The following is a 27862-nucleotide window of genomic DNA, read 5'->3' as shown; positions in this document are numbered from 1 at the left end:
CGCTCAACCTACACAGCACTTCTTCACTTGAAGTTCTCAACCGCCACCCCTAGAATGTAGAAGCATGCATGGATGTAAACACGACATCAGAGCAAGAGTGGAATTCTACCAGGTAGAATTCCAATCAGGGGCAAGACAGCCATTACAACACTCCGCTGGTCGGTCTGGCTCTTGCATGGGAGTGGTTGTTCGCTTGGGTCTCTCGGCCCCTGTGGCTGACACTGTTTTGCTCTCTTGGCGGCCTAGTACTCTGGAAGCCTGTGATGCTCACTGGGCTCCCTTGCTGCGCTGCTGTGTGGTGTCTTGTGCCCACTCCCCCTCCACTTTGGGGTCCCAGTGGCTTTGTGTGTTGGGTTCAGTATGGGGTTGGCAAGTGCTTCTCTTTGCGCTCGGTCGGTGGTGCTACCGGCTCTCAAGCGGAGTTTGGGGGCTGCCCTGCAGGATGGGGGTTAGTGGGCTGGTTCCTTGAGTGCTTGCTACCTCCTGGCCTCCCCAGTATCCAGTGTACCACCTTGTGACTTGCCCCTTGTTATGCAGTTTCTGCTGTCAGCTCCCTTGTGCCTCTTGACCTCCTTGATGTCCTGCTCCTTGCTTTGCAGTCTGCTTTCTTAGTTGCATTTACATTGGTGCGCCTTTGGTATTTGGCGTGGTATCTTGGTGTTATTTGCTGGGATGGCACCCTCCCGGCTGTCGGGCTGCCCTCTGGTGACTTTTGGGGCTGCTTGGGCGGGTTGGTAGGCCTCTTTGGTTCCATTACTTGCTGGTTTACATGGGTTGTCTACATGGCTTGTTTGGCGTCTGGGCTAGCTGGTTCCTCTGACGTACCAGGGGCGTTCTGCGAGACATGGCTGGCTCTCCGGTATTTCTCTGCATGGGATTCGTGGGCCGGCTCCTTGCTCATTTTATGATTGCTTTATCACTAGCCACCGGCTCCATGTTGGTGTCCCCAGGGCCGGTTCCTTTGGGATTGGGGGGGGCTATCAGTGCTTGTTTGTTGGTTTCTTTGAACTATATATTAGTGGTGGTTATACAAGCATAGTTTTGTAATTAGTTGTATGGCTCGTGGGCTTGAGGCATGGGCTTGTGAGGGGTTCCTGGTGTAGAACGCGTGTGCGTGGTTGCGTGTGAGGATTCTATCTTTGACAGTTGGGAATGACTGTTACTGTCGGGTGGGGTGCTACCGGTGTTGTTGCGTACAATCTCTCCTAATGAGGGACGGCACTGTAACATGGAATAAAGTTCTATCATATTACTTACCTATGTGTCACGACGAGGTTACTTCACATAGCTTGGTGTGTCTCAATGGGTCCTTCCACTTATTGCTGGCTTGGGTATAGCTCATTTGTTAAATACTGTGACGAAGAAGAGGGGCTTTGAGGTGATGCTCCGATCCCTTACTGGTAATCTTCATCACTTGTAGTCCTACTCTTCCCCGTTACAGTACTGCCGACACTCTCCTGCCCTCGCATGGTGTGGATGTCCCATGATGTGACTGGAATTGGAATGAATTGAGGATTATGGGTAAGTGGGTGGTGATATATATCTCCACAGATAAAAAGCTCCTGTGTGGCCGGTGGAGCCTCATAGTTAAGGACTGTGACGGGGATAAATGAAGATTACCGATACGTAATCAGAGCTTGCTCGTGTAGCAGGTTAGAGACAACTTAAACATAGGCCTATAAGCAAGGCACGCTCCGAGGAGGGCACTGACCAATAGGGCACACTCTGGGAATAGATACTAATCACCTAGGAATGCTCGAAGACTGTAGTATATGTTCTCTGCGAATGTCCAAGAGTGTCTGTTCTCTGCACATGCCTGTGTTGTCCCTTATCTGCGCAAGTCTGTTCGTGTAACTGCCCTGCGAATGCTTTGCTGATTGGTGACTCTTCCCTGCCTCACTGTTTAGTTCCTCTACTTGGATCCTGCATTGCCGATGAGTATCTCTTTTCAGCTCATGTCTGTTTGCCTCCCTTCTATGCGGATATTTTTGAACACCCTCTATCTGTCTCTATTTCCGGAGCCTGGCCTGCTGAGAGCTGTCCATACCGCGCATGCGCGCGTCAACGTACCCCCAAATACCATTCTGCGCATGCTTTGATGCCATTCTGCGCATGCTTTGATACCATTCTGCGTATGCACGCTGGACGCGTACCATACTGCGCATGCGCCATCTCAGCGCGAGAAGGTCTGACAGGCGCGCGCTTGTTGTGCTGCGCGTGCTTTACTGCTCTGTCTCTGGAGACTCCTTTGTCTCTTTTACTCGTGGGACACAGCATTTCCAAGTGGAAAATACAGCGCAGGCTCTGAAGGATTCTTTGAAACATTAGTTGATGTTGGTGAGTAACATGCGGCTACCCCCCTTTTTCTGTAGTGGGAATTGTATTTAGAGCATATGTTACATTTCTGTGCCTTATCTTTAAAGCGTCCCGTGCTTCGCCTGTGCATGGGATTAAGGTTGAGGGGCGGTGCCGTGGGAGGAGGCAGCCAGCCTTCTTTTTTGGACGGTCTCCTTTTATGTTGTTGTCGTGTAAGCGCTCAGAATATTTAATGTACACCTGTCTTATTGTAGTAGAAATAATCATATGGTAACGTCATTCTCCAGGCCTGGATACACTGCTGCTGCTCCGGGTTCAGGAGAAAGATGCACAGGCTACGAAAGGTAAATAACAGCTGGTTTTTTTTATTTTATTTTATACCTCTCTTTACGTCCTCTCCATCCCTCACTTCTTTCCCTACTTCCCTGCCTCTTCCCAGAAGCGCTCCCTACAAATACACACATGCAAGTTTAATACCTTTCTTTCTCTCTAACTGCCTGAGTGGGCAAGGCGTTAGCTGAATCCCAGATAAATTAGCCAAACTTGCATTGTTTCCTTTTTTATGGTGGGGTTTTGTAAAGTATGTTTGGTGGGCGGAGGAGTGGGTTGTTCTTCCAAATCACCTGGTAAAGAAGGGTTGATGGTAAAGCCTTGAGGAGGATGAAGTTGTATGAAATTAAGCACCAGATGCACAGGTTGGCAGGTGACGTCACCTTAGACCTCTGGGTGTGCACTGTGTGTCTACGCATGGAAAGGTTAGACTTCTAGAAGGGAATGTGTAGCTTGAGCATTGTTACTGGGGCATTCTCAGTTGTGAAGGGAAGGTGTAGCTTGAGCATGGTTACTGGGGCATTCTCAGTTGTGAAGGGAAGGTGTAGCTTGAGCATGGTTACTGGGGCATTCTCAGTTGTGAAGGGAAGGTGTAGCTTGAGCATGGTTACTGGGGCATTCTCAGTTGTGAAGGGAAGGTGTAGCCTGAGCATGGTTACTGGGGCGTTTTCAGTTGTGAAGGGAAGGTGTAGCTTGAGCATGGTTACTGGGGCGTTCTCAGTTGTGAAGGGAATGTGTAATTTGAGCATGGTTATTGGGGCATTCTCAGTTGTGAAGGGAATGCTCTGATTACTTACCGGTAATCTTCATTACTCCTAGTCCTACTCTTCCTCGTCACAGTACTTACTTCATGAGGCACCCGCCTCCGACACAGGACCTTCTTCTATTTCTTTAAATCCCTATAACTCCTCCCCCACATCCATGTCACTCAGTTTCATATTACCAAGCCGGAGCATGGGACCTTCCCCGCAGGGAGGGTGAGGAGGGTCGTCAGTACTGTGACGAGGAAGAGTAGGACTAGGAGTAATGAAGATTACCGGTAAGTAATCAGAGCATTACCTCCACGTCCACTCTTCCTCGTCCCAGTACTTACTTCATGAGGTATACCAAAGCATCAACGGGGAAAAGGTCCCAATGAGACAGAGCCAAAAACAGTGCAGCAAAACACACCCACAATAACTCTTAAATCACATCCCCACAGCCAAAAACTCCAACCACGAAGGAACCAACCCCCGAGTGGGAGAAACTCAACCCATAGCGGTTGATGAAAATGCCTAGACCAGCCAAGGCGGCAGCCATACAAATCTCTTGCAGAGAAAAACCCTCCTTACATCGGGCCAGGAAGCCGCGAAACCCCTGGTAGACCGCCCCTGATTGTGCGCAGGCACAGGCAGGCCAGAAGCCACATAGGCCCTAGAGATCACAACCCGGAACCACCGGAAAATGGAAACCACAGATGCGTTATGCCCAGCCCCAGCCAGACCACAAGCAATCAGAAGACTATCAGATTGGTGGAAAAGGCAAACCAAGCCAAATACTCCAACGCGTCCCGCCGGACATCAATGTTAAGCCGAGCCACCTCCTCAGGCGTTCTTGGATCATGAAAGAAGTCAGGGAGAACCAGACCCTGAGAGGTGTGAAACCCGAGAGACAACTGAAGGGAATAACTTCGGACCACACCCCGGCACTACCGAGTCTGGCAGCACCCTCAGGAAAGGAGCGTGACATAAGAGAGCCCCAATCTCCCCAAGCCTACGGGCAGAAGTGAGGGCAATAAGAAAAGCAGATTTCAGTGTAAGATGTTTGATATCAATCTCGGAAATGGGCTCAAAAGGAGGCCCGTGAAGGAACCGTAATACAAGAGGGAGATCCCAAAAGGAAAACCCTTTATCAGCACAAGGAAGGGAAGAAGAAAAACCCTGGATCAACTTCCCCACCAACACCTCCCCATCCAAGTGACCGTCAGAGCCCCCCAAAAGGAATTTCATGGAGGCCCGCTGAGAGCGAAGCCTGGAAAAACTGCCAGGCCCCTGTCAAAACCCCTCCTGGAGGAACCGAAGGATAGCAGAGGCCAGAACGCAGGGGAGGGATCTCAGACTGCCCATACCAGTCTCGGAAATGGCCCCAATGTCTGCCTAACACCTTCAGAGTGGAGGGTCTAAGAGCATCCATTTGGACTCAACTACAGGATCTGAGAACCCCTGAGATATCAACCTAGACTGAGCAATAGCCATACCGCCCATTGCATCCGGTGGAATTCTAACCGCAGATCCCCTTGAAGGGGACACGGCCACCTCGGAACCAGCCAAGGTTCCTAGGAACGAAGCTCCAACAGAGAGGGGAGCCAACTCCAGCGGCACCAGAACAGAGCTAACAACAACACAGTCACCCTGGAAACTCAGATGCGCCAAACCACCCGGGGCAGAAGGGGAATAGGTGGAAAGGCATAAAGGAAAACCCCAAGGCCACTGTACAGAGAGGGCGTCCATCCCCCAATCCCCTCAACCTGAAACTGAGAGCAGAAGAGGGGAATTTCTGCTGAGGCCGGGGATGCAAACCGGTCTAGAACCAAGGACCCTAAACTGACACAGGTCACCGCAAAGACCTGGGCCAACAGGACCAGTTCTGCAGAGGAGTGAAAACCGGCGTCTGAGAAGATCCGCTTGAACATTGTCCACCCTTCTGATACGTGAGGCCAGCAGATACACCAGATGAGATTCCTCCCAGGTGCCTATCAGCGCTGCCAGAGCATTCAAGGAACAGCCGGAACCCCTTTTGCAGTTCACATATGCCAAGGCCGTCGTATTGTCCGATCGGACCAAAAACCGCCGACCGTCCAGCAACTCCTCGAAGTACACCAGAGCTTGCACAATGGCACAACTCTTGCCAATTGGATGATCACCGGCTCTCCCCAGATCTCACAACCCTTGAGCTGAGAGGACCCCCAATGTATACCCTTTCTGCTGGTGTTGGTAGTAGGAGAGGTCACAGGAGGAAGGACCATGCACACCTCAGCCTGTAGACCTGAAACCCCCCGCCACCATAGCAGGGACACTCGCAGCGCTGGGGACACTGAAAACAAAACTACGAAAGCCGAGATGTCGGGAGCCAGTGGGAGAGAGTATAAGACACCAGGAGACGTAACCGAAGACAGGCTCAAGGAACTGGAAAACATGCAAGACGCCACGTGCCCCGTAACTTCAGCAACAGGTGAGTCGAGACATACTGCCTTCTGAGAACCCAGCCCAGAACAGCCAGCAAGCGCCCCCCCTGCACAACATCCAGAGTACGCTCTCCCCAGACGTCCGGACAAGCAGTGCAGGGTCTTGAGACCCATAAGCAGGTGACACATCCTAGAAGGCATAGGGACCAGGAACACCCGCAAGTAGAAAACTTGACCCTGAACAGGGAGAGGAACGGGCAAGACGGTAACCCACAACAACCGTTCGGAGAGAACGGATCCCATGGCCAACTACTTGGACCGTGAGCTGGGTACCAAAGTCCTAACCATGCAAACCTGGACAGGAGGAGACAGGAACGGCAACTGATACCCCCTCCAGAAGGAGCCCATTACCCAGGAAGCCGAACCCCACCGGTCCCATACACCTCCGAGAAGATAAGAGACGAGGAGCCAGGGAAAACCACCAGTCACTGCACTTGCACCAGAGGGAAATCACAGGACGTTGAAACAGGCCTGCGCCACAATATAACAGCATGCTTGTCAGCCCACAAAAAGATTTGACCTATCAAAAGGAAGATACTGGACAGGCCAGAAGTCCAGCAGACTATGGCCCCCTCAGCCGACAGAGGAGCCACCAGGCTGGCGTCAAAAGGGCAGAGTACTGTCACAAAGCGGGGCAAAGCAATCCATCCCGGATAGCCGACATCAAAGGCAACCCCCTACCTGAGGTATGCCTATACTGGAAAACCCACTGAAGTGACATCCCCCTCCACCGGCACCAGGGGCTCTGAGAACCCCTCTAAGCACAGACATGTGCCACCATGTGCCCTATCACTTCCCACAAGTCTGAGAGGAGGCGTGAAAGCAACACGTCAGCACCGGAGGACCTAGGGCCTAAAAGAAGAGACACTGGGAACCCCCTGCATGGCCGTTACTTCCATGATCATTTTCCATAATCCCATGCCGGACAAGGGAAAAGCAAATCAACTCCTTTGACTTTCCCTTGCGCAGTTTAGAGGAAGAGGACAGGACAAGGAGTCTGCGTCCATAGCTAGCACAGACCCAAACACACCACTAACACACCACATGACTGAGAGGTGGTTTGAGCCCTGTATCCAGTAGCTGGTAGCCCCATGCTCTAAATCGTTCCAATGCATCGGTCTAGGAAGGATGAAGGACCGAGTCAGCACCGCTGAGACTCGAACCCGAAGTGTAGACTATGCCAGGCCGGTACCCTTCCGGCCGCTTGCAGATGTGTCCAAAATCTGCGCCGTATTCACAGGCAGCACGCAAGGAATGCAGCCAACATCCGGTGCATACTGGGCTGTGTGTGTCTGAGGAGCTGGTGGTATGTGACATGTCTGTGACAGAACAGAGCCCCGCACTTTCAAATACTCTGTCACAGTCACCCCACGACAAGAAGCAGAGAGTCCTCACAACAAAAAAGAAAGGCTAGCCCATACTGCCAAGTGCTTGCCATCATTTCCAATAAAGATGTGTACACAGAGCACGAGGTAACGGCCTTTCAAAGGAGTCAAGATGGCCATACCAGCAAGAGAGGGGAAAACATCAAGCACAGTCCTCCCCTCTCCTTACCTTCCCCCAGAGAATGCAGCTGACATCCGGTGCATCCTGGGCCGTGTGTCTCTGAGGAGCGGGTGCTATGTGGCATGCCTGCGACAGAACAGAGCCCCCACACTTTCAAATACTCTGTCATAGTCACCCCACGACAAGAAGCAGAGAGGCCTCACAACAAAAGGGAAGGCTTAGCCCATACTGCCAAGTGCTTGCCATCATTTCCAATAAAGATGTGCACACAAAGCACGAGGAAAACGGCATGTTGAAGGAGTCAAAATGGCCATACCAGCAAGAGAGGGGAAAACATCAAGCACAGTCCTCCCCTCTCCTTACCTTCCCCCAGATAATGCAGCCAACATCCGGTGCATCCTGTGCTGTGTGTGTCTGAGGAGCGGGTGGTATGTGACATGCCTGCGACAGAACAGAGCCCCCGCACTCCCAAAGACTCTCTGCCACTGTCACCCCACGACAAGAAGCAGAGAGGCCTCACAACAAAAGGGAAGGCTAGCCCATACTGCCAAGTCGAATCAAGATGGCCAAAACAGGAGGAGAGGGGAAAAACATCAAGCCCAGTCCTCCCCTCTCCTTACCTTCCCCCGGGCCGTGCAGGACCCGGGACACAATGCTCACGCTGCGGTCCGGAGCCCAGCAAAGAACCGAGCGAGGCAATCCAGCTCAACTGTGACCCCAAGCCCCGCAGGGGGCCCAGGAGCAGTGCCGCACCTGAGGGAGCCGAGGGCCCCGCCACACAGCCCCCGCAGGGGGCCAGCAATCGGTGCTCCCCAGTGCCCCGCACCGGGAAGAAAAAGTCCAACCTGCCGGAGGCAGGAAAAATTTAAACTGAGTGACATGGATGTGGGGGAGGAGTTATAGGGATTTAAAGAAATAGAAGAAGGTCCTGTGTCGGAGGCGGGTGCCTCATGAAGTAAGTACTGGGACGAGGAAGAGTGGACGTGGAGGTAATGTAGCTTGAGCATGGTTACTGGGACTTTCTCAGTTGTGAAGGGCATGTTTAGTTTGAGCATGGTTGCTGGGGCATTCTCAGTTGTGAATAGAACGTGTAGCTTGAGCATGTTTGCTGGGGCATTCACAGTTGTGATGGAAATGTGTAGCTTGAGCATGGTTGCTGGGGCATTCTCAGTTATGATTGGCTCCCAGATGGCTGCTGCCAATACCTACCTTAGTTTCTCAGCTAATGTATAATAACGCAGCCAATATACTATTCTGCCCACTTCCATCCATGCTTCACCAATGAGCTACAGCATTTAAATCAGAAAGGGGGTCAAGCCGAGAGTAGCTCCAGGAAACATTGCATGTACTTTAGACATCGTTTTAGAAATGCATTGACAGTATACTGGTTAATCCACCTCGGCAGCTCATTAAGGGGAGGTTGCTCAGAGCATATTAATACCTGCAAGCGCCCTTGTATAGCCAAGTGTGCACCAGCCATTGGCTCTCATATTATCAGGAAGCGATTCTTCTTTTCAAGAAGCAACAGTCGACTATCATAGAGGCTCTGAAACTTGAAAGCCCACCATGCAGAGAGAAAGTAGACAGTGAAGGGGGATCTTGTAAGTGGCAGCCCAGCTGCACTTAATTTCACTGGTAGTGTTTAGCACCACCTGCTATTTAGTTACCTTTTTACATTGCACACACCGTTATCATAAGTAATTCTTCGCCTCCCCTGAAAACAATCCGCATTTCACATTCACACATTTCTTTCTTCTGTAGTCTGGTCCGAGGGCAGCTAAAGAAGCCGCTAACCGTATGTTTATTTCTTTTTTTTTTGTCAAAATCTTTTTATTGAAACATCAGTTCACAAAGTAATCTTGTAACAGTATAAACAAAGGCAAGAATATTTGGGTGCAGTTTATTTCTTAAGACCACAGTCATTGACACATTGTTTGTTTGCCCATAAGCTACTCATCCCTCAAAGTTGTATTTTTATTTTCGTTATTCTTTCATAACGTGCTTAATTAGCGAGTGGTTTCTGTGGGATCTGGATACAAATCTGTGTTGTGCTGTGTTGAAAGACAAACACGTTGCCCCCGAGCTATCCTCTGCCACAAAGTAATTCCCCCTTTATGGTCCACTCAGTCAGGACTTTTTCATAACTAAAATATATTCTAAAATAATGTCTTTGGGAGAGAGGGGGAAGAGATAAGCTAGGTGTTGGCGGAAATGTGTCGCTCCCTCATATCTGATAGGATTCCTGTCCCCCACTTTCACTTAACCAGTATACGGGAAGCTGTTGTCACTCAAGCGCTGAGCGAATTGAAGCCTACAGAGTCAATACATGATGTGATCCCGGGTGGACTCTGCAGTCTTGTGCTGAGTGCATAACCCTGTATGTATTTGATGTATGTAATGGCTCCCTGCAGAGTGGTGCTGCTCCTGCCACCTTGCATATTTCACTGATCAATCATCTGTTGAAGAAAGCTTCCCTATATCCCAAAGTTCATGGTAACTATCGCGCTTTAATATTCTCTCTTCCTCTGACTGGCATCTTACTGTAGGCAGGGGTAAAACAACCGCCAGTTCGCCTTGAAAGACAGAACGTTTTCTGCTCTTTTCAATCAGGTTTAGGGCTTCGGCGTACCACAGAACCTGCCCTGGTGGAGTTTTGTGGAGAAACTGTTGGCCATGGATTATTCAGGGGTGCCATCTTTATTGGTGCTCTTACTCTTTTCTGTGACCGTCATATTTCTTAGTGGTCGCTTAACAAGGCCCGAAGTTACCGGTGTGTAGGGGCTTTGAAAGTGCCCCACCTACATTGTACATCATGTGCCCTCTCCTAGATCTCACTAGCTTCTTTACTGGGGCTGTCATTCATATTAATAGGACCCCTAGATTTACCTGGCTATGGATGGTGGGCCAAATCGACTGGAAGACTTATCCACATGCCTTGGAATATAAGTGCATCAATTACAGTATTTTTGTTGGTGTGCCTTCTGGTTTATAATAGGCCATGTCTCAGTCCTGCCATCTTGCTGTCCTCCCTAACTGCTGTAAAGAATTTGTAAATATTGTAAAATGTAATATGAATTTGTTTCACTGTACCATGCCTGTAACGGCTAACCTGTACTGCGCCCAGATATCCCAGGGTTGCAAGCACCATATAAATGAATAAACAAACAATAAGGTTCAGCTAAAGAAAGTACAATTCTATAGTTTTATTAGATGCATAGTTGCCTTTGGTGGGAGAGGTTTAATTCTTTGCAGAAGCTGTATTTCTTCACCCGATTGTCAGAACCATGCTCTCCATGTACTTTGGGCAGCTTCCTGAGGCATGTTTGAATACCATACCCTGGTAAAAGTGGTCAAAGGTGATGGCCAGTGGCATATGGATCTACTTACGGGTTAAAGTCGCCCATGAACCTGACCATAGGTGTGGATAGTGGCTATAGCCACAGGCTGTAACCAGTGTCCCATGTCCCTACAATGTGGATATGCGCCGGACAAAGTTGCTACTGGGCATGCACCCATAGTGGGGTTAAAGAGCCTACAGGGCCTGGCCCGTTGTTCACTTTTTGCAGATTTGTTGGTCCTGGAATATGGTAAAAGGCCGTGTCCTGAGCAAAGTGCCCACTGGCAATGTTTGCAGGCCATGGTTGGTGGCATACAGATGTACAATGGTGGTACTGTAGTCGGTGGCCTTGCACGTTTCACAGGCCATGGCTGCAAATCACGGTCGGTGGCCCGCTGACGTCTAATGCGGATAAAGTGGTCATTGGGCCGTGGCACATACCAGGCCAAACGGCCTCTTTGGGTAGATTAGGGGGCAGGACTGGTAACCTGCTGAGCTACTGCCCTGAGTAACCCACTGAGCTCTCTTGGAATAATATTCTTTGTGCCTGCGGGTGAGTGGGAAACGCACTCATGCATACATGCCAACACGTTCCATGTTATCCTGAAGATGCATATTCTGTCCATTCATTTGGCCATCTTAATCATATACTATAATCCCACAACTACCCAAATTATATTGCCCTCGGATCTTGAAACACACAAGTGGGCTCTTCAGGCGTGTACCCAATTCTTCAAAATAGTGCAGTGAACTACTTGCATGCCATGTGGTTATTTGTTTTTTCCCACATATGACAGCATCATGTGTGGATACGGCAAGGGCCAATCCGTACATTTAAATTTTGTATTAAATACTTGTACTGACCTACTTAACACTGCCTTAAGCTCTGCAATAACAGCAACATTGGTCTACACAAATTAGTATCATCGTATTATTCAGTGGCACTCCTGCTTAATCAATGATACATCAATATTGCATTAAAGGTAATTATTTCAAACCTGTAGTATTTGTATTATTAGGGAATATATTTCGTCCAGAACTAGCGTTGGGTAGCAACAATGGTTTACAAGTCATGGGAAGTGCACGACAAGCGACGGATCGCACGGGATCATTACAAGTGAGCTAACCGGAAGCGGGTTATTTGTCCGGAAGCGGGTTATTTGTCAGCTAGGGATCTACAACCAACCAGGGCAGGAAACGTGGGGAGCAGATGGCCCAGTCTTTGGTTAAGTAGGACATTGGAAAGGTGTAGGCATAGGTGTTAAGGAGTTGCGTTCTGTGAAGAGGAGAGTTTTGAGCTTCATTCTGAAATATAGAAGCGAGCTGGCGAATCTGGCCTTGACTGGGAGGTGGTGCTAGAATGAGGGCATAGACACAGAATGCCTGTCTTCTGAGTCTTTCCTTCCTGCATCAGGTGAGTCCATGTCACACATGTCGTTGCTTTGAGTTGATTGTAGGCCTCCGGAGATGCAGAGCTTCTCAGCAGGCTATCCTGGGAGCTTGAGTGAGATGGGTTTGAAGGTGATTCATGTTTGAAGCCGAAGCCAGGGAAGTTCAATGCTGCAGCAGGTAGTACACATCTCACAGGTGCCAGGGTGATCGCCTTTTATCGCTATCCGTGTGGAAAGGGGCAGAGCTTCGACAGCTAATTTTTAAGTTGTTTACTGAGATAAAGGACTTTTCTGCAGGAAGGGTTGATGGCACCACACTGTTCCTTTCTTCAAGGAGAGGTGTCTGTCGTCTTGGCCCAGGTGGTCAGCTGTGGTGTGAAGCCCTCGAGGTTCCTAGTGGAGAGCCAGGTCTGGATGTCAGGTTGTCCAGTGTTTTGTCAGCAGTAGGAATTCGGTTTTGGAGGGCTTGAGCTTCAGGTAAGTATTGGACATTCAGGACTGGTTCAGTGTGAGGCAGGCCTTGAGCTTGTGGATGTCTTCGATGGAGGATATCGTGACGTAGAGCTGCATATTGATGGATGCTGTGTGGAGCGAGTAGGGTTCAGAACAATTCCATATAAGGATTAAAGATCAAGGTGGAGAGGATGGGTCCTTGCAAAATTCTACAGGTGATTCTAGAGTTTGTGATCTAAAGGAATTCATTTGGACAAATTGGTGGTGTTTACTGAGGTAGGTTTTGCAACCCAAGGAGGACGTCTCCCTGATCCCTATATGGCAATATAGAATGTTGGTGAGTGTCCGGTGGTTTACTATGTTGAAATCAACTGAGAGGTCGAGGAGAACCAGGAGAAAAGGATAGCCATTTTCAAAGATTTTAAGGGCATTGTCGATCACCTTGATGGTAGCAGTTTCCATGCTGCCTCTGGATCTCAGTCTAGATTGGGGGTCTGTGAGTAGGTTGTTGCCACCAATGTGCTGGAGGAGCTGCATGGCTTCTGCTTTCTCAAGGATTTAAACTAAGAATGGAAGATGGGTGATGGGCAGTAGTTGCTGAGCTAATCCGGGTCTAATGTTGGTTTATTGAGAAGCAGGAGTATTTGCCCATCCCTGAGGGTTGAGGAGAAGGTTCTTTGGGTGAGGGAGCTGTTGATGCATGCCAGTTAAGGAAGAAGTGTTTCAATCAGAAGGATCTTGCGTACGGAAACAAGGAGGATGTCGTCCACATATGATGTGTCTTTCAGTGATGCTAGGTTGGCAGTCTTGTCTTTTCACGGGGTGTATCTTGAAAGTTGTCCAGGTAGCGGTGGTAGCATGAGATGAGATATGTGGTATGTTGTCAGTTGTGACATTTGTGTCTATGTACTGTCAAATCATGCTGATCTGTTGAAGAAATATTTGCTAGCAGTGATCTTTTATGGCGTGTATCTTGTATGGCGTGTGGCACGCGTGCGTCAGGGAGAGGGTTGATGTACTGCTTGAAGGCTTTGAAGATTGCTCTGCTTTCGTTGTAGGCCTTGGCTGTGGTCATCAGTAATCTGTATGCTGCGTGGAATTCCTTGAGCAAATCGATGTCATATGTGCTCTAGGATTGTCGGCAAGTCTGAGGTAGATTGGTCCATGTGAGTTCAAGGTTAGTGAGGTGTTAAATTAGACCCTCCACTGGGTAGTTCTTGGATGTTCTGAAGGCTTGTTTGCTGGAATTTGATGGGTGTGCTTCACTGATGTGACTAATGTCAATGGGGATTTCCAGATGGTCAACCAGTTGAGCGGGATTGGTGAGCTTTGGTGAAGAGTGGGTTGGGGGGGTTATCATAAGGTTGAGGGTATCACCTTTCCTGTCAGTTGGGCCGTTTGTGTGCTGTGTGAGGTTCGGAGTGTCAGAAGGCAGCATAGATCTTCCTTTATGGACTTGGTGCTGGGTTGATGTTGAAGTTACAGAGCAAGATATTGGCATGCTTTAAAGACCAGTCTGTGAAGTCTTGGATGAAAGAAGTGTTGGACTTGGGTGGTCTGTAGATGAGCTGAAATGTGACTGTCTGTGGGGCAGACAGGGAAGTGCATAAAATGTTTTGAAAAGAGACGATGGTGCTATGCCCAGTTGGGTGCACGGCTGTGATGCCATATTAATGAGGGCGAGACTTCCACTCTTCATTTTTGGACAATCTCTTTGTAGACTGCTGTAGCAGTTGGGGATAAGGGGGTTTTGGATGTGGGTGGAGGTGTATTTCATCCAGGCCTCGGAGATGAAGATGGCGTCCAAGTCGTTTGTGGGGATGCAGTCAGTGATGTTTGCTGCATGGTGGATTGCCGGCGATTGTTGGCAAGAATTAGTTTTCAAGTAATGGTGGATGGGGTGGCATGGTTTGTGACATGTAGTGATGGTGGGGATGTGCTGCTGGGAGAGAGAAGCAAAACACATATTCTAGGCTTCCGGTGTGACGTTTGAGGAACAGGCATTCTGATCCTTTTGTCCTCTTGGTCCGAACAGGATTAAACGGCTTCCCCTTAGCTTAGATCCACAAGCTGATGTACAAGCTCCCCAACCTATCAAGCACACCATGTCCTTCCATCACCTATTACAAAAGCTCTTCAACCTACCCCGTCGACCCTCCGCAAAACTGAACTTCATAGCTCCCCCTTCACTATCCACACTCACCTATCTGAGCTTCAGTTGGCCTACCCCACCCACCCGAGCTTCCTCAGGCTTTCTGCGCTCCCACGTGACCTAGCCCGTGCAGCATTGCATATTAATTGACTGAGCCAAAGACTAAATTGTATCCTTACCCCTGCAGCCACACTTCACCGACATAGCCGATCACAGAGCACTGCACACCCAACAAATAAGACTGCTAAATATGGCATCATATTACTAGTCATCTCTACCAAATATTAGTCGTCGTGAGGTTTGCGGTGTGGCCAAAAACAGTGGTAATGCAGTGGTAACGGAGTTACTGCATTACCACTGCATTACTACACCGTCGAACTATGGGTTTGGAGGTAAGGTGGAGGAATAACCTCCAGTAAAATGCCTGGAGGTACTACTTCCACATTACTACCAAAAACTACCCATTTCACCAGAATTGCCAACAGGGGTAATTCCCATGGAGTCCTGCTGATTCCATAAATGGTGATTAACACCGCCATACCACCACGTATAATCTGGTGGTAATTCCACCAGACCAAATGGCGGTAACAGTAAATCAGTTTGGTGGTATCTCAGCAGAATTATCTCTGAGATACCGCCAAACTTGTAATGAGGCCCATTGTCGTAAGTGTGTAGTATCAAATATTATCGTTCTGACAAGGCTATACAGCACTTTTAGTTATTAAGAATATGGTCTACCAAACACCCAGACATCCTAAAACACTATAAATACAAATTAATATAATTTAAAGGATAAGCTTTCTGTTGCAGATGGAAGGTGAGGGACAAGTGCTACTATATCCAACTTTAAGGTTGTGCAGTAATGTCTTGAATCGTTTATCATGCACAGAATGGAATTACCATACTAAATGACCTCAGACTCAATAAATGGACAGACTAAAAGAATATGTTAAAGTACTACTTTATTATCAGCTCAATAAAGTAGGGCAATCTGGCGAAAAAACAAGTTTGTAAAAAAGAAAAAAAAGTGTTTCCCTTAGTCACCGGGGATCCTGTACTCAGGTGGCCAGGGAAAGTCGATCTTTTGGATCCCGACCCTTGGCTGGACAAGCGAGTGTGGATCACCTTGGTAGGGGGTCTTCGGGCGTGGTGGAGAAGCACCTGATGGTGAGACATATTTTTGCACAGCCCATCTAACCGCTATCCCTACCGATTTTATGGGAAACTGCAGCACCCATAATTCCTCCACACTTCACACTGACTACACTACTGAGCCGAGGAAGATGAGAAAAACAAACCTTTGTCTGATGTACTCTGTTAACTAACATACTATGTTCTAAAAACCTGTGACCCTGTAAAATGAACACGTTATTTCAAGGGCGGCTTCATTGTAACCCTCAAGTAAGCCTCCTTCAGCCATTTTACAGTGCCTCGATGCCCGCGGGCTGCTAGCGCGCTCTACAAATCCAAATAATGAGGCCTGATGGATTACCTCTCATGACTTGCAATGGCTCTGTCCCTTTAATGAGATCAGGCAGAGTCAGGCACGTGATCCTAACTACACACACCTGCCATTTGTTAACTCTCCCTGTCAGGATAAAAGGTGGTGTGCAGTGTCACACTTTGAGCGCGGCTGGGTACGAGAAGGAGCAGCTCTTCTGGGCTGATCAGCTTGTGAGGAGAACGAGAGAGTGCCAGGCGAGAATTCCATACTTTCAGAAAGCTGTAAGCATTCCAAGACCGACAGAAGGATTTGCAGCCAAAGTGCGTCAAGGCAGCACGCTCCCCTCACGGGTGAAAAACGAAGTCGGGGAGGAGCAGAGGAGATATTGGTAACAGCCTTGACTGCTACATGAAAGGCGGGGGAGAAAGCAACCCAGTTAACACAACCAGTGAGTTATTGAAGGCAACAAAAGCCAGTTTTGTTAAAGGCAAGTGAAACTGTAGAAAGAGTTGTAGGCTGTTCGTGTGCCAATAAACGCGTAATGGAAAAGACAATCGTTGAACTGTAATGAAAGTATACAAAGTAACAGAGTAGTCCTGTGAGGCGGAATCGCACATTCATAAGTCTATAAAGTTTTTGAAGTTGTGATCAAGTGCGACACGAAGGCAAGAATGTAACCGCGATTATGAATGAAAGTTGATTGAATGGAAAACCGTAGTGTATGAACTTTGATACGCCAAGAGGGCAAAGGAAAGCCAGGATAATTCCAAGGAATTTCATGTACCAAGAAGCATTGGTGTTGAGAATTGATGAAGTTTGTTAATTTGGTTAAAGAGAGGTCGAAGTGATCATGCAGAGGTCTATGTAAAATCCTTGCAGTTTCGAAAGTCTTTGACGGTGAAAGTTAAGTAAGGGGAAGGTTGTATGGAACTGTCTTGGGGAAGAGAGCCCCCACAAAGAGAAAAGAGGGTTTGTGCCTGGTGGAGGGAAACCCACGTTGCAAAGTAAGTCAAGTTTGAAAGGAAAGGCAGACTCGAACCCAATGGAGGGAAGCCCGTGTTGAACTGTGTATGTGTGTCAAGGTGGACGAAGCCTAAAGGATTGGTCGAACTATCAAAAGCTTGAAGCCCAAGCCTGAACTGTTGAAGGTACCAGTAAGCCAAATTGTGCCAGATTGATAGAACTTTGCCAACCACCTATCGTTTTATGAAACGCTTGAGACCCTGTGCTTCTGAACGGGGGGGGGGTGGAAGGGAGTTGTTACCTAAGCCATTCTGTCATTTCTTTTGAGACACTAGTTTTACTTTATATATTCCCTTTACACATTTGTCATTTAAGAAGGAGGGCAAGGTTGTTTGTTAGTATAGGCGCTTTTATTTTCACTAGACTGACTTGGACTTTTTTATTGCTTTAATGGTCGAGACTACTCCCATTCTAGAGTTGGCGCCAGTTATTCTCCTAAACTTACTGTAATACAAAACAAAGGTTTTTGAAACTTGCTTCCATTGTCTGTGTCTGCTATTGATGCAATGCCTTGCTTACATAGTCCACACACACACACTTAAGTTTCCATTACACAAAGGCTTTATACTCCGATGTACGTCAGCCATGACATCATCCTATGTGGCACATGAGGGAGGGATTGGGTAAGGTAGTATATGTACCTATATATCATGTATTATAACATTATTGGATGCCCCTTATCTGGTAGGCACACCACAAACCACCTCTACATACAGATTACAACAGAGTAACAGCATGGCATTGGCCTGTGCAACACTGTATAGCATGCTGCTACATATCACCCTGTAATGCTTTTAAAAATGTAATATCTTTCACTAAAACATGAGTCTGTTTGAAATGCATTCTTGGTGCAACAATGGACATTCTCCTCAAGTCTCAGTGAAGGCTGTGTTTTAATATGAGCTCTGAATACTGCTTGGATTCTTTGAATCACTAGGAAAAACATATTGTTCTCACCTATGCTGTAGTGTTCGAGAACTGTTTTGAATAGAAATGCCAGTTTGATAACATAGTAGCGCCAGTGCGGTTTTTCGCTTTTCCATGCAAAAGGGGACCTCTTGCAGTTTTTTCCATTTGACATTTCGACGGAATGCCAGTGGATGCTTGCAACGGGTGAACTTTCTAGTTCACCATCCTGCATTTGTGGGAGGTTTAAATTGGGGAGCACCACCAGATCAGGGGATCATAAGGAGCTTTGGGGGAAGGATGGACGTATCGCTTCCTATTGCCAGTTGAGCACTAATCTCTATTTGCCTGGTCGGGAGCTTCCCAGGGCAGATATTTGGTAGAGATTAAGAGTTGCAGGAAAGGCGCTTATTGCATGTATTAATAAATGGCCATAAAGAGCCATTTTATAATCTAGCTAAGAGTGTGTGTGTGTGTGTGTGTGTGTGAATTCTTGCCTTTCAAGTGTACAATGTTTTTCCATTTAGTGTCTTGGGAAGAAGCATAAGTACTATATGTGTGCATTTTTAGAAAAGCAAAATATTTTGCCATCTCAAACTCTTGGCTGCCTTGTGCTTAAATTCCAGGCCCCCAGAAATCTGTGCATTGAAACGTGAGATTTGTTGCATTTTTTTTTTTTCTTCAGTTTGAGATTGAGCGTGTTGCTGGTTTGATAAGCGCTTTGCGTGCAATTGTTTACAGTGACTTCCAGGGTTCGAAATTGAGTGCAGCTGGGTGCTACTTAGCTCCTGCTTTTAGCACAGCAGAGTCTGGTTAGCTTGACTTCAACAACTACCAGGAGCTACATTTGGCTCCTAGGGCCAGCTGGTGCTTTCCAAACATGTAAATATAACATTTCAGTTTTTGAGAACGTTTATAAAGAAGAAATGGAACACATCTAATACACATAACAAAGGTTTATACAAAATGGACAAAAAGTTAAAGGCGCATTGCTGGTAGCTCATGGTCCCCCTGTGATAGCTCCTGCCTAAAGGATGATGCCTGATACCCAGGAGCTGGTTTTAGATCCTGCTCATCTAGTCTCAAATTCGAACCCTGGATTCTTTTAGACCGCAGTGAATTATTCATTTTACCTTGATAGTTGGAAATTGCTGTAATTTTTTTAATTTATTTTTTTTACTTGAATTTAATCAAAGATTTTTAACGATTTTTACAAGAGCTATTTCTCCTTCTACAGATGCGCCTCAGCGCGTTCATGCTGTGATCGTGGAAAGAAGATTTCTCAGCTAAAAAGAGACTCCTATCCTTATGATTCCACGTTATGTCACTTCTTTTCTGTGACTAGAGTAGCGGAAGAATGTTTTGCGATGATCGCATGGTGTATGGCGTTGTCTCGACCCCTTCTCAACCAGGTATTGTGGTTTTGTTTGCAATCATTTAGAAGGCCAGTTCTATCAGTTTCACCATTACGATGGTCCATCTCGTCCTCTCTCCCGATATTAACCTGTTCCATACTGCCTCTTCATCTAGCGTGCTCACCCCTTGTATACAAGGTAAAAGGAATGTGTCTCTGTTTGCCCGTGTCTTTGGGCATGTTAGGACAAGTGTTTCAACGTTTCCACTTCCTCTTCAACTTTGCATAGCCGGCAGCTGTTGTCCGTCTTTGGATTGCGAATTGCTAGGATTTGCTGGGTCATCAGTAGATTTAGTCTGGCTTTAAACAACGTTCCTCGCATCTTTTTATTCGGGAATTGCCTACAGTAGTTTAATGGCGTTTTTACCTTGGGGGGGGGGGGGGAGGGGGGGGAGGGGGTGATGGGTGAGTAACTTCTTGGCCCTTGCAGTATCCGATGACCGGATCCAGTCCATAAGTTCAATTTTTGTTTTCACTCGTTCAGGGTTTGTTTTTAGCTCTTCTTCTGAGCAGGCTATTTCATTCAGCGTTTCTTGGATTGTGGCCGCCCATTTGTTGAGTGCTTTACAAGTGCCATCTTTTAGTTCTTTTGCGATCACGTTGTATATAGGTAATCTGCCATTATGATTTTTCTGTAAAACCTCATCTTGCTTTGCTCCACCGAGGCAGCGAGTGAGACCAGACCTAGTTCCCTTCTTATTGCTGACATGGAGGTCAACTTGGGCATGCCCAGTACTGATTTCCACACGTGTCCTTCAAGTTTTTGCCATGTAGCTTTCGGGACGTTGAAAAAAGCTTCCATTCCGTATATGATGGCACCACCTTGGCCTTGTAGAATTTTATCGCAGGGATAATGGAAAATATTCCAAATATTTTGTCGATCAATCTTGTTTGGGTAGTGAGTATTTTGACTTTATCCCATAGTTGTTCTTGCATCGCTTTTTCTTCTGATGATCCGTCCATAGTCACCCCAAGGTACTTAAACTTGTCGACTACTTCTAGCTTTGAGTCTTCCAGTCGCCAAGTCCGCACGACCTCTTCGTTGTCGTTTTCTCCATAATCAACACTTTGGTTTTAACTGTGTTTATTTCCCAGTTGTTTTTTCTCATGTAGTTTGCCAAATATGTCAATTTTCGCTGCAGACCAATTGGAGTCTGGTCAATGATGATGGCGTCATCAGCATAGAGGAGTCGTGAGATGGAGCTTTTGCCAATTTTGGGCGGGAAGGCTCTTATTTTTTCTTCCTCGTGTTGATAGTCCCCCAAGAAAGCTATAAACCAGGCTGGGGCTAGTGGACAACCTTGTTTGACGCCTTGCTGGACTGTTATCTCTTCTGACAGGGTGCCTTGTTTGCTCAGTTTTACTCTGATGTTTGTGTTTTCGTGTAAAGCTGTTATTGGCTCCATAATTGACGTTGGCCATTTCCAGTTCTTTAATTTGGTCCATAGTTTCTCTCTGTTGATTTTATCGAAAGCTTTAGATAACTCTACAAAGGCCAGATAGACTCGAGGTGCGCCTTCTCTTGCTTTTGCTTTCAGGATTTGTAGCATCAGTATGTTGATAGTTGTGCTTCTGTTTTTCTGGAACCCAGTCTGGAAGATGTCAAAACAGGGTGCCTGGTTTGCCCAGGTTCTGAAGTGGACCAATAGCTGTGCTGCGTATATTTTTCCCACGATATCCAACAGAGCTATGGGCCTGTAACTTTCCGGATCTTCTCTTCTGCCTTTTTTGTAGACGGGTACTATTCTCGCCTTTAGCAAAGTCTCTGGGACCATTTTTGTTTGTGAGCAGTTGTAACGCTCACCTGAACTCTGCGGGAACCTTCTGGAACTCCAACTGACTTCTACCTTCCTGGGAACTAGACACAGAATTTCTGTGAAGAAAATAACAATTTTCCCTTCCTTAGTTTTCTTGTTAAATAGGAGGAACAGACTGGCAACTATAGGACCAGCAATAGCTCACCTTGGTATTTAATTTGTTGAGCTCTCCATCCTATTCTATACAGGGGCGCAAGTCCTGAAGATGGGACACAGGAGAATGTTTCTTTTTTCTTTTATAAGGGGGCTAAATGGGCTCTGTGATGGAGAGCAATTATCACTGGGAAGAGGAATGAAAGTAACCCTATCCTAAATGGACCTAAAAGGGGCAATATGCTGTGGTGAGATGCATGTGTAAAAATACAGACAAAAAGCCGTAAGAACTATTATGACTTGCCAACTTCCTCACAACAATGCGTGACAGAATAGTAAACCCCTGAAACTAAGTAGAAGGGTCAAAGAACTACTCAGCCGGAAACATGGATGCACTTTATGACTTTGCGTAATATGAACATGTGTGACCCAAATATCTGACTAGAAACAAACTTCCAAGGCAAACTCCACAGCCAGGCAAGAACCCGCTAATGACAATGTGATACCATGGAATGTGTGAGGAAGCCTAATAACATTTATACACAATTCGAAGTATCTCATAAGGCAGCAAAACGAAGAAAATGCATTCGCATATCACTAGGAGTACTTGCGTGAGAGAAACTGCAACGAACTGTGAGGTGAGGAGACAGTTATGACAGGACTCCGGACTACGGACTGTGACTGGAGCCGGAGCGACTGCAACTGGAAAAAACAGGAAAGGGAACTGATATCTAGTAATAGTTACTAATGGAATGAACGGTAATAGTATGTGGACAAGGAATATTTGAGCTGTGACGGGAAACTGAGGTACGCAGCGAGCGTTCCATCTGAACTCAGACGAACGACGCGAAGCGCAAGCCTTCTGATGGGCGGGGCTTAAATAGCCGGCACATGAAAACAACTAGACCCGCTAGCTAACTAAGAGGCACCACCTAGCGACCATTAAAGAAACTCCAACCAACCATTAACATGGGGGAATTGGAATCAATAACCAGCTAGGGCAACATGAATTCCAAATGAACCTGTATCTCTTAGGACTAGTATGGGAAACCTAACCTGTGGTCATGACAGCAGTGGGTGAAGATTTTACTTATTATTACTGCCCAGGCTTTCGGCGACTGCTTCAGTTTAACATTAGTCAAGCCGTCTGGGCCTGGGGCCCTCGATGATTTCAAGTTATTGATGGTCCGTGGAATTTCCACGCTGTTTGCTACGTTCACCCAGGGGGTTGTTGATTCGCATTTAACTGGTATTTCTCGTGAGTCTGGAAGCTGAAATTGGGTCGTTAAGTAAGTCTTCCATCTTGTTTCATCGACCGCGTTTACCAATTCTGTTGGTTTAACCGGGTTTGATGCTTTAATTATTGACCAGAAGTCACTTGATTTCTTTGTGCTGAGACATTTCAACATGCTTTCCGCATCTTGCTGGTAAAGTTTTAGTCTGTGTTGCTTTAGCCACTGTTTGTATTTTTTAGACTGTGTACTCCATTTTTCCCAGATTTCTTGGAGATGACATTTTTTTGTGGTTTTTCTCAGTCTCCTGACCACTTTTCTTTTTTCCACCACCAGTTTGCCGTAGACATGAGTGTGGGTTGGTTTGCTTTTCAGCTGACTTCCCACTGGTTTTCTGTACGGGATCAATAGCGGTAAGTAGTTCGGACGGTTCCCAGGAGCTTGAGGCCTTGTTGGATCAGGCAGTTCGTATTTTTCTGTTATCATTTTGATGTCTTCTTCCTTCAAACAGGTTCTTGATTGTTGGTTATTTATGTCGAGGTTGTACTTGTATACTGGATTCTGTGTTTGTGTTCCTAGCCATTTGCATGTCAAAAGATTATGATCGCTGTGCATAGTTTTCTGAACTTTGAACTCTTGGATCCTTGTTGTCAGCTCGGTGGATATGTATATGTAGTCCAGGGTTGTTTTGCAATGCAGATTCTCCCAGGTTGTAATGTTCGTTTGCTTCGGAAAAAGTTCTGCAATGTTCTGAAGGCTTCTTGGTTTGGTCCATGAGCCCCATGCAATCCCTCTGTCTCTGGTTCCTTCGCGGGGTTTCCCTGTTTTTGTTTCTTTGTTCCCCTCGCTACAGCGGCCATTTAGGTCTCCGCACACTATAATGTGTGCATTCTCGTATTCTGCGTAGAGCGAGTCTAGTAATTCCTCCATCCTGGTACAGTAGGTTTTGGTTGTCATTTTTTGCGGATTCCAATAGGTGTTTATTATTATGATTTGGTTGCTGCGCCTAGTCTTCTGCCCTTCAGATGTCATACCAGGAGGTCAGAGTGACTAGCGTTTCATATGATTCGTGGAGCTTTATGGGTGTTGCCAGACCTACTCCCATTTTTGTAGCTGTTAACAAACCTGATGACGGGCATCCAAAAACACCTCTACTTGCCGCCGATAGTTCTACTACGAAACCGTCGAGGCACGGTTTCTCTTGTAGCCATGTCTCTTGAAGACATATAATGTCCAGTGAACCTAGGTCAACGTCACCAGGTCTAGTTAAGTGAACGTGGCCCCTTGTGTTCCAGGAACCCAAAGTAAAGCACTTCTTGCTGTCCTCTAGGTCCTCGTTACATCGTTCGCTTCTTGTAGGTGGCGCTGATTGCTTTAATTGCTAGTTCTCTGTGTTAAAATTCAGTGCTGCTTTTATCCAGGCCAATGGCCCTGTGCCCGATGGGTTGCTCCTTGTTTGTGCCAGAGCTGTCTTTGCTGGTTCCTCGTTTCGATTAAAGGAAGAGGTGCGCGCCGGGCTTGCTTGTCGTGTGGCATATCGGGTTTCTCCTCTTGTTCGTGACCTGTATTTGTCTAGGTCTGTTTCCTAGTGTTCGTTCCTTCGTTGTCTGTCTTTGTTCTTCTCCTCACTGGTCCATTTTTGGTTGTCTTCTTGATTCTCGCTTCATACGTCTGCTCTCTCTCTGCTGTATACCTTTTCTTCTAGGTTTTTGCCTATTCTGTTTCCTCGATAGCGCTCTTCTGTGCGTGACGTGTAGAGGCTTTTTCTTTCCCCTTGGTGGTTGTAGGGGAAGTCATTCTTTTCTCTTTGCGTTTCTGGTTTTATTTCAGTCAGCTCAAACCCATTTTGCCCCATTTCTCTGGCTACATTCTTGTCCATGTCTTGCAGGCTTGTTTCTTTCACGTGGATGTAAGCCTTCGCGATCTTTCCTCTATGATAGGGTTCCACTAGAGTGATGTCTTCTGTTTTTTATTTTTTTCAGTGAATTCATTGTGCTCATTAGATTCACGATCGTTCTCCTGTTTAAGATCATGTAGCCTTTTTTCGGGTCTAGTTGTTCAACTTTAAATATTCGTCTTTGTTTCTCTGTTTTTGGGGTTCTTGTTTTTTGGTGATCGTCGGAGCCTTTGTAAACTTCGTTTCGATGTGTCTGGCTTTGGCGTCTTTCTCTTTGCTCTCTTGGGGACTTTTGTGCGCAATCCTTCTTCCTTGTTTGTTCTTTTAGTTCTGGCCTCCTTCGGCGTTCGGAGGCTTTTCGGGTTCCCTTGCTTGTTTGAGCTTTTGGGGATTCTGGGTTTTAGTTTCCTTTTGCTACTTTTTTCTGTTCTGTTTCCTGGTGGTCTGGGGTTACCTCGATCACTGAATTGTTGGAGGCATTTACCCAATGTTGGGATAGGTTCATCAGGTTTGTGTCACACATAAAATCTTCTACTGATCGCGGGGAGCTCCTCTTTTTCTCTCTGTTTGTCGATCTCAGTATGTCTTCATGTATGTCCTTGGTTTTCTTTTCTTTATTTTCTTTCACCTTCGGTGTGTCTTGTTGCTTCGCCTTCTCTCCCGCTTCTTGTTTCTGCCGTTTGTCGTTATTTGCTAGTTTCAGTACCACCGGGACCTATTTCTGTGGATGATTGAGCAATCCCGACTTGATTGGGTATTGCTGTTTGCGTTCAGGGCATGGTTTATTAGTTTCGCTTACTTCTCGCTCTTACTCGCAGATGTCTACCATTTCGCCCTTCTGACTTTCGGACTGGTACCTTGTGTTGTGCGGGTCTTCCTGACCCCTCTCCCTTTGTAGGAGCTTGATTTGCTTTTTTAATTCCTCCACCTCTTTTTCCCAGTCCTTGTAGTAAGCATTGTTTTTTTCCTCTAGTGCTGTCATGTAGTTATCTATATTTGTGACTTTTGTGGACACAGAAGCTAAAATTGAGGTGTTGTCTTGTATTCCCTCTTTTATTGCTTCGTAAAGCTTGCAGTATGGGTCTAAGGCAATCGTTATAGCTGACATGATGGTCAATAGGTCTGGTCTTTTGCTTGGCGTATCTTTTTGCATCGGTGCTTGCTGTTTTTCTAGGGATTATCATCGCTTCCATGAACAAGCTGTCACTCAACCTGGTTCTATATGGTTCACCCTCTGTTAGCGCACGTTTGGGTAAATATTTCCGGCCTTCTTTTTGTCGGTTTGTTTCGCTTGCGTCCCTTGCTTTCTCAGGGGTACGCAATAGCTGGGTTGCGTTTAGTTGGGCTTTCGGCCAGTCTAGGTGGGGGCCGGTGAGGCCGTGATCTTTCCCTTGGTGCCTTAGTTTTTATTTCTGTTCCTTCGTCTGCGGCTGTCGGTTGGAGACTAGTTGGCGCTTTCATCTGATTCCTCAGGGTCCTTTCTTGTAGGTGCTCCCGGCTGACGTTTTTGTCTATGCTTTTTCATGCACTCTCGTCTCTTACTGTGTTCTTCTCATGTTCTTTCAGCGTACTTAGTCTCCGACTCTCTTCTCTTTCCTCTATTTGGCGCCGAATCGCTATGGCCGCGTTTCTTTTTTCCATCAGGATCTGAGACAGGCCTGTTTCAGGTGTGCCTGCTTGCAACACTTCTGGGCCTGTTGACTGTTGTCTGTTTCCTGACGTGGCCTCCTGAGCCACTTCTAAAATTTCAGCATCCGACACCTCGTTTTCTGAGTCGAGTTTGCGTTTCTGTTGGTTGAAAAAGAATGCTTTCAGTGTGCCCGACAACAATGCCAGTGGCTGCCCTTTTTGCAGCTCTTCGTTTCTTTTTTGTAGTTTCGTGGTTCTATTTTCTCCTGTCATTTTCCCTTTAGTTTGTTTTTCGTGAGTAGTCTTTGTCATTTTCATTGTAATGATCTTTTCTTGATTATTTCTTTGAATTGTTTTGTTGTTGTTTTTTCTTTTTTTCTGTTTTAGTGGAGACTATTTTCTCTCTGGCTCCGAATCAGAGTCTGAGTCTGATGTGGCAATTTCACTTTCTTGCGTGCTTTGCTCTGCGCCACTTTTTGGGTTAAGTCTGGGTGTGTTGTTGTTTATCTGCTCAATGTTACTTATTTGCTGGGTTATATTTTTTCTTTTAGCGCCTGTGCTTTCTATCGTGGCACTTTCCTTGATGCCTGTCTACTCGACAGTTTCTGCTAGAGTTGGGTCCTTGTGTACTAATGCTCGGGCCGACTTTGCCGGATTGTTCCATTGTGGATGTTCGTTTACCGCCGTTTCCAGTTCCAATGTCGGGCTGTTTGTGTGCTCTGGTGTCAGTTTCCTTTCGTCGCGTTCCTCAGGGTTGTCGATCCGCCCTCGATGGTTCTCCTGGTCATGCCCCTCCTTGCACACCGTCTGTGTTGGGCTCGTCCTGGATCGGGCGCGCCTTGCGGCTCTCCGCCATGGTGCCCTAGTGGCTCAAGAGCGCTCGACCTCTCCCGGTCCTCCGCATCGCAGCGCACCCGTTGAGGGTCCGTCGCTGGCAGCCCTTCGACCGCCAGTGCCGGAAACCCGCTCGCCATGCCGGCGGTACACGAGGTGCTGCTAGTTTTGAGTCCGGGTAGGTCACTGTTTTCAATGCTCCGTTTTTCTTGTCGTGTGGGTCTGGTGTAGCTGGTGTATCTTGGTTGTTTACCACCTTAGCTTGCCTTGAGGGGAAAGGAGGAGCCGGCTTTCCTGTCGCCTCCCTGTGCTCCTTGTTCGAAGTCTTCCGACAAGCTTTTGGCACTTGTGGTTCTTTATTCATTTCCTGGGTTCCTGCTGCACAGACGGTTGTCTTTGGTTTCGACTTTTTCACCAGTGTTTTGTCACTTCTTAGCCAGCGCCGGCTTTGCTCCGTGTCCGCGTCTATGTCTGCAGGCTCAGCTGCACTTGTAACTGCTTCTTCCGCTTTTTCGCTACTTGCTCCTCGTTCTTGCTCTTGTTGGATCAACGGTCTCGCGGTGTTCACAGCGTTCAGGGTCGAGTCCATGCTCCCTCTGCTCCCGCGGACTCCAGCAGACTCAACTCTCCTCACCAACTCCGCTCCGCTCTGCTGTAATTATGCATTCCTTGTTTAAGAAGCGAGGTAAGGGTTCTTCCGCTGGTGGAAAATCTTGTGATATCATTCCGGGTGGCACTAAGGATCTGTACAATTTACTGGCTAAAGAATGGGCTTGTGCAGCTGGTTTAGATGAGCCATGGGATGAATCTTTAAACCGCGTAGAGCACGCTGACATTGGGCCTCATTACGGCGGTAGCCATGCCG

The 27862-nt window shown here is 47.1% G+C and overlaps 1 protein-coding gene across 7 annotated transcripts in view; it reads left to right on the top strand.

The window, feature by feature from the left end:
* The first annotated feature begins 2122 nt into the window (after positions 1–2122).
* The window catches only part of LOC138511218 (gastrula zinc finger protein XlCGF57.1-like), a 98491-nt gene continuing 72751 nt past the window's right edge, over positions 2123–27862 (top strand). For 2 of the 7 annotated variants that reach the window (XM_069626750.1, XM_069626746.1), the window contains exons 1-3: positions 2140–2337; positions 2604–2660; positions 19319–19493. The gene's annotated coding sequence lies outside the window, so the exon portion shown is untranslated. Of the gene's footprint in view, positions 2338–2603; positions 2661–19318; positions 19494–27862 lie in introns of all 7 variants that reach the window. The other 5 variants (XM_069626752.1, XM_069626749.1, XM_069626751.1 and 2 more) reach the window with 4 other exon arrangements.

Source organism: Ambystoma mexicanum, chromosome 6p, assembly GCF_040938575.1.
Source record: "Ambystoma mexicanum isolate Mex_15411 chromosome 6p, UKY_AmexF1_1, whole genome shotgun sequence".
In the NCBI taxonomy this organism is placed as follows: Eukaryota; Metazoa; Chordata; class Amphibia; order Caudata; family Ambystomatidae; genus Ambystoma; species Ambystoma mexicanum.
This window is presented reverse-complemented; position numbering and strand designations above follow the sequence as displayed.